Source organism: Arvicola amphibius, chromosome 10 (genome assembly GCF_903992535.2).
Source record: "Arvicola amphibius chromosome 10, mArvAmp1.2, whole genome shotgun sequence".
NCBI classification, from domain to species: domain Eukaryota; kingdom Metazoa; phylum Chordata; class Mammalia; order Rodentia; family Cricetidae; genus Arvicola; species Arvicola amphibius.
The window spans coordinates 3,808,563-3,815,222 of NC_052056.1; the positions used below are offsets into that span (position 1 = coordinate 3,808,563).

The window sequence follows — 6,660 nt, forward strand, 5'->3', positions numbered from 1 at the left end:
GCTAAAAGGAAACTCATGGTATTGACCATTCCCTAGGAATGAGCTCCTCTACGGAAAGCAGCGTCTGAGACAGGTACACCTTAAACCCTGGTCCTCTAGCCTGGCAATTCCATACACAAAGAAAAAATGAGCAGCAGGAAAAGTCCAGCTGGGGCAGCCCATTCTAGAACAACTCAGACAGCCGGCTTCTTTGCACCCCTCTATAAGGCGGGGTTAATGACTCTCTGAGCTTCTCAGACAACTATGATGCATCAGGAAGACATGGATGCTTATGAAGGAAGCTCATTCTGGAGGTCACCCCAAAACTACACACAAATATCTAAGCTTGGGAATCTCCAGAAGAGAGCACTACCAAGGGCCCAAGTCCCCACTATACGCACTGACAGCGGAAAGAAAGGCCAGCTCTTCCTTTTCCTCACAGAAGGGGCTCCAAGCAGGAGGCATCAGTAGGGAATGGAGCCCAAGTCACTGCTCCCATCCTCACACCACCACCGACTCTTGGACACCTGAGCCTGACAAGACCCACGTGCTGATCTAGTGATATCTGCTGTGGTCACAGGCAGGACCACACACACAGTGTGGTCCAGAGCGGACTAAAGGTAGATCCAAAAGTTTAGATTCTGCTATTTACGTGATATAATCACAACTATAAAGAATGTGTTTCTAGCAGAAGACAGTGTCAGTAAATGCTATCAGGCCTAAATACCATGACTACAAAAGCACACAGATCCCTCTGAGCAGACTACAGATGGACATATTACAGAACCAACAACCTATCTGAATTTGCAAACTATAGCACAAAAGCTTGATGACCAGTAACTGAACAGTGACTGTTCAATGAACTGCCTTATTTTCTTCCAAAATACTTGGAAATGAACAAGTAATTTTCCTTCATTCTGCCTATCTACAGTAGAAGCAAATTCTTAGCCAAATAAACAACCACCCTACCAAAGACCACAAATCCCAGCCTCCTGTGCAGCTAAGGCCGCATGACTAAATTTGACCAATAGCACAAGAAAAGATGACACACTGTTGTCCATAATGGAGAGGAAGAGACAGATATGCAATGAATAAGTATATACAAATCACCGATGACTCACTATACAGCTATCAGCAATAAAGGTTGTGAAAGTAGAAAGTCCTGCTCGGCTTGGGAGGGCGAGGAAGGGGCTGTGGAACAGGGCTTGCCTAGTGTGTGTAAAGTCCCAGGTTTAATTCTTGCCTCCCCCCCCCCCTCCGCAAAGGCATCTCTGAGTAGTAATGCAGAGAAAGACATGTGTTTAGAAGGAGCCAGGGAAGAAGAGAAGTAAGTGGTCACTGGGCATGTGCACAAGAACCTGACAACTGACAACCTGTCACAGGCGAGAAAGTGACCCTGAGACCTAGGGCCTAAAGTCGGGACTGTCCTGACTCAAGGGAGTCTTTGTTCCTATCTCAAAGGCAGGTGATCTCTCTCGAGCTCCACACAGCCTCAATTACTACCCCTAACCAAGTACCAAGCAGATCTGAGAGAGATGCCACGGTCTCAACACCCTTCCACCCAAACGTGTGCTGCCGGACAGTAAACCTCAACCACAAATCCCATTAATATTCCTAAATAAAAACCCAATTCATCATTGGAATTGTGTTTTGTTTTTTAATTAAAAAAAAAAAATAGGGAAGGAACAAAAAAGTTAGGGTTTATTTGATGATGGAGGTGCTATTCAGAGTTGATGCCTTCTGCAAGCTGCTTTACCCCATGTCAGACCTCACAGGAGGCTCCAAAACGCACAGCATTTCAGTGATGAAATTCCAACTTTGGGTGAGAACATGACTCGTCATCAAGAGATGTTCTTAAGATGACTACTGTATTACATATGCACATGCCCCTTCATCAAAAAGTATTTATCTTGTCAAAATTTAGCTTGTTAACAATAATAATACTATATAATCTTTCAAAATCTCGCTTACAAAAGAGGCATCTATGAAGAACTGCCAAGAACCCAATGTGGTTCTTCATCAACGATAAGTGTCTTGGTGGCACCAAGGCAGTTAAGATGTTCAATGTAAGGTTTCATTCTCAATCAAGAACTGCAACTCCTTGGAGGATTCTCAAGCAACAATTTCAAAGCCAAAATAATAACTTTAAAAAGCATAGTTATTTTAGATAAATACAATGTATTACCATCATTTTGTTTTAATATACCAAAATAAAACCAAAATTTAAAAATGAGACTTGTCTACATTATCTAATATAAACGCCGTTTCAGTCATGTGAAACCTGCCTTCAACTCTCACCACCCAACAGACTTTACACTCTAGCCCAACACTACAGAGGTGACATGAGACAAGATTTCAAGATTCCTTCGTTTAGGAACAACAAATGAGAAACTTGAGGTAACTTGAAACAATGATTTTTTTTTCAAGTAATTAAACACCAATTTTAATCCCTATATTTTGTAATCCCAAATTGTGCAAGCCTTGGGCTATGAATTACCACAGGCTGTCTAGCCATCAAAAACTGCCAAATGGCCAGGACAACACAGGGTCCCAGTCTCCTGAAGGCACACCCACTGCACACACTACTATTCTGGTAATGCAACTTGCTGTGACAGGTAAAGCATGCTGTCAAGCTTCAGGTGACCCTGACTGTTATTTCCAAGCAAGTGTTTTGCTTCTGCAATGAAAACAGACAAGTACAAGTGGGGGAAAATAGACAGCTAGAGCCTTAGCTTACTTACTGCTTAGGAGTACCACAAAATTATCAGGACTAATAAGGGCAAGCGCAGAGCCAAGCTCTTGCCAGAGACTTTCTGGAAGCTCACGGTGGTTGCTGGTTTGGAGGTCAAGCTCTCTCTCAAGAGGTGTGAGGGGACGTTGCTGGGAGGAGGGGCACTGACTGCAGGTACAAAGTAAGAGCTCTCTGAGACAGGAGGAAAATGACAAATTCACACACATCTGATCACAAGCACCAAGAAAGTCACAAATCAAGCCACCCTCAGAGTCTTACTTGTCATGCCATGCAGTAAGAAACAGTTACCCGAAGTCCCACCCAGGCTGTCTTCCTGCAATAGACTAGGCCCTGTAACATCTCCATGTGACTTACATTCTGTGCTATTAAAAAGAACAGGTTTAAAGTAACATGCAGAGTACATGTGCACATGACAAGTTCAGGGCCTGTCACATCTGTAACAAGGTGTCTTTACTTTCCCAGCACTGCACAGACTCCTTGAATACATTGTTGCACTTGCCACTCTTCACCCATCTCTAGGTCACAGATACAGGAAGCCCTAAGTGAAAGTAGGGACAGAGCTTGAGAGAGATTCCCAGCTGAGTCTTCTCACTACCCATGTTCTCTTGACTGTCCTCAGCCCAGAGAGCACAGTAAAGGTTAGGGTTAAATTTGTAATAGGTCACACACCAAATGTCTTCAGAAAGCTCTCACTGGATCACTTGGTCAATTTCCTGCCCTTACTAATAATTACCATCCACTCAATGCTGTTCCCTTGAAAGATACCAATCTCTTCACCATCCACCAGTGGGGGGGGGGGGGGGGAAATGGGTGTCCTTACAGACACAGGGAAGAGCCTTCTAGAATAATTTCTGAGCTTATCCGTCTCTGAGGTAACTATGAACTTTCTGTAGCCATTTTTACAAAAGAACTTGGTGTAGATGCTGACAAGAGTCTTTTAACTTTTTGGCAAGGTCTGAAGTCTAACTCTGTTTGGACAGCTCCCATGGACACCACCGCCATGCCAAGGCAAAGGCTCTGAAGGCCAGGGTTCCTTAAGACATGGACCCTGAAAATTCAGTCACTAGAACCAAATAAACTTCCCTAACCACTACTCCTCTGAACTCTTAACCAGTGAAATCCGAGTTCCTGTCTCCCATGTACAGCCTATCTGGAAATGCAGTTCTTTAAGAATGATTAAAAAGAGAAACTTAAGAAAGAAAAAGTAAATAATTCCACTACATTACTGACAATCTCAAATCAAAGTACCTAACAGTTATTTAATATGCAAAGTCCAAAAGGATCAAAATAGAAATCAAAGTATTTTAAAAAGACAAAATAACTTTACAACAAACTTTATGACTTAACAACATACAAAAATAGAACTCTATGCTATAATTACAATTCAATGTGAAAAATGCACCAGTGTTTTTCAATTCTTCCACCCAAAAGCTGACTAGTTTGCTTGGGGGTGGGGGGGGTGACAGGTTTCATTAAGAGTGCTCTCTCTGACTGCCCTTCTGCAACCCTTAATTAAACCACCAAAACCTGTACCCAGTCTGTAGGTTAGAGCCCTGAGTCATCACACAGTACCTAAGAAGTCACAGGCTGGGAATCAGATGCCCAGGCTGACAACTGACATCTGCCTCCCAGAGACCTCACTGTGTGACCTTGGACTAGTCACTGCCCTCCTCTAGGCTCAGTCTGCTCATCTGTAAAATGGGTAACATTTCCTATTGGTAGGTTAAGCGAGGGAATACATAAAACTAGTTAAGAAGGCCTGGCACTAATCTTTGAGTGTGCAAACACTGTTACAAGGTACATTTTCTAGCGATTTGACAGAACTCAAGAAGCAAACGATGCTGCACCTCGATGACAGGATTCTTAGAATCTAGGGCTGGGCAAAAGACAGACAGGTCGTCGGAGTCACTGACTCACAAATGCTGCCGTTTTTTTAACTATTTCGGGGTAGGGAGGGGCCTCTGGCTAAGAGCTGATATTCAGCCGCTCTGATGCCTCTGGGGCTTGAGTGGGTCTGTGCCTATAAATAGCCCGGTGAAGTTTTGTTGCGATACACAGGTATCCATTCTGATTCGTGTCTCCTCCCGCACCTAAGCAGGTCACCCCGGGCCCTCCGGTGGCCAGGATGGCCCGCGCTCCCCGCCCGACTTCCGAGCACCCCGGGTCCCCAGGCCCGGGCGCGGGCCCACAGGGCCTCGCAGACCGCAGGCTCGCCGACCTTCGCCGGCCGGCCCGGCCCGGCCCTGCGTCCCAGCCTCCCGGCAGCCAGCCCCATTTTCTTAACCCGTACATTGTCCTTGCCTAGAACCCCGACGTTCCGCACGCCGGTGGGGACCGAGAGGAGGGACGAGGGAGGAGCTGGGGGAAGAGGATGAGGAGGAAGAGGAGGAGGAGGAAGACAGCCTCCTCCCCTGCGCCCGGGAGGCCAGTGGAGGTCTGGCGCCGGCCGGGCCCGAGGCCGCGGGTCCCCACCCGCCGCAACTTTCCTCGGGGACCCGGCCTTGCCCGGGCTCCCTCCCGCGGTGGCAGGCCCCGGGCCGCCCGCCCGCTCCTAAGATGGCAGGTCCCTCCCTCCCTCCGCGAGAGGCCTGGCGAGCTCGGCTCGCAGGGCCCCGGGAAGCCGCGCGCAGGGCCGGGCCGCGCCGCGCAGGGCCGCGCCGGGCGGGGCGGACACTCACCGGGACGATGGCGGGGCGCTTGCGCCGCTCCCTCCGGTGAGTCTCAGCCTCGGCTCCCGCGCCGCGCCGCGCTCCCGCCGCGGCCTCCGCAGCCAGCGCCGCCCCGGCCGCCTCTCTCCGCCCCCGGCGTCCCCGGCTCCGCGCCGCAGCCGCGCTGGCTCAGGGTCCCGGCCGGCCGGCGGGGCCGGCGGCGCCCGCGGCCGGGGAGGCGACAGCCCCTCCCCGGCAAATACCGCAGTCCCCGGGCCCCCGAGTGCCGGCGGCGGGGCCCGGCGCGGAGGGCGGCGGCGGCGGCGAGGCCGGGCGCCGAGTGGCGGCCGCTGCCGGCCGCTTCTTCCCGACGAGGATTTTTGTAAATCTCACAAAATGGCGCGCGCTCCGAAGCTGCGCAGCGAGGAGCGCCGGGGCCCGAGCGGCGGCGGCGGCGGCGGCGGCGGCTCCGCCAGGAGAGCCCGGACCGCCCGCCCCCGATCCCGCACAGACACTCGCGCACACTCACCGCGCGCACACTCGCCCTCGCACACGCTCCCTCACACTCACACCGGTCCCGCCCGCTCGCCGGCGGCGGCGGCGGCGGCGGCAGCGGCACCCACAGCAGCAGCAGGAACAGCAGCAGAAGCGGCGGCGGCGGCGGCGCTCGCACCCCCGCTCGGGGAGCCCGCTCTCTCAGCCCGACCCGGGCCGCGATCGGCAGCGGCGACGGCAGCAGTCTCCCCGGATCCCCCCGCCGCGGTTGCCGCCGCCACCCCCGCCTCACTCCAATGGGGCTTTTTATTATTATTCGGGCGGGAAGCGAAAGGGTTTAAAAAAAAACCAACCAACAAAATGGCGACGGACCGACCCGGTCGCTATAGCAACTGTCAATCAAAACGCAAAACCCCGGCTGACGTGCTGACGTCCTCCTCCCGCCCCCCGGCCCCAAGCCGGCGGGCGGGGCCTGTTGCCCGGGCAACGGCAGATTCCGTTCCCTCCTTCTCCTCTCTCCCCCGTCCCCCAGCCAACCACCCAACCCCCCTCAGGTCACGTGAAGGATAAATTCGGAGCTCGGGCCCGCTACGAGTGTCAGAGGAGGGCGCGTGATTCGCTCGGGGGAGGGGAGAGGAGGGAAGGGAAGGGACGGGGGCGAGGCGGTGGCCTGCCGGTGCGCGGGTGCGCGAGCGAGCGAGCGCCGGCCGCCCCGCCCCCGCGCTCGCTCCCACGCCGACTGCGGCCCGGCCGGCGCGCGCGCCCGCGGCGCGAGCCCGCGGCCAG

The 6,660-nt window shown here is 52.5% G+C and overlaps 1 protein-coding gene across 3 annotated transcripts in view; it reads right to left on the reverse strand.

Moving 5' to 3' along the window:
- Dyrk1a (dual specificity tyrosine phosphorylation regulated kinase 1A) overlaps positions 1-5,529 on the reverse strand; it is a 117,795-nt gene extending 112,266 nt beyond the window's left edge. For 2 of the 3 annotated variants that reach the window (XM_038345255.2, XM_038345253.2), the window contains exon 1: positions 5,410-5,529. The gene's annotated coding sequence lies outside the window, so the exon portion shown is untranslated. The remainder of the gene's footprint in view (positions 1-5,409) is intronic. The other variant, XM_038345256.2, reaches the window with a different exon arrangement.
- Positions 5,530-6,660: the final 1,131 nt, after the last annotated feature.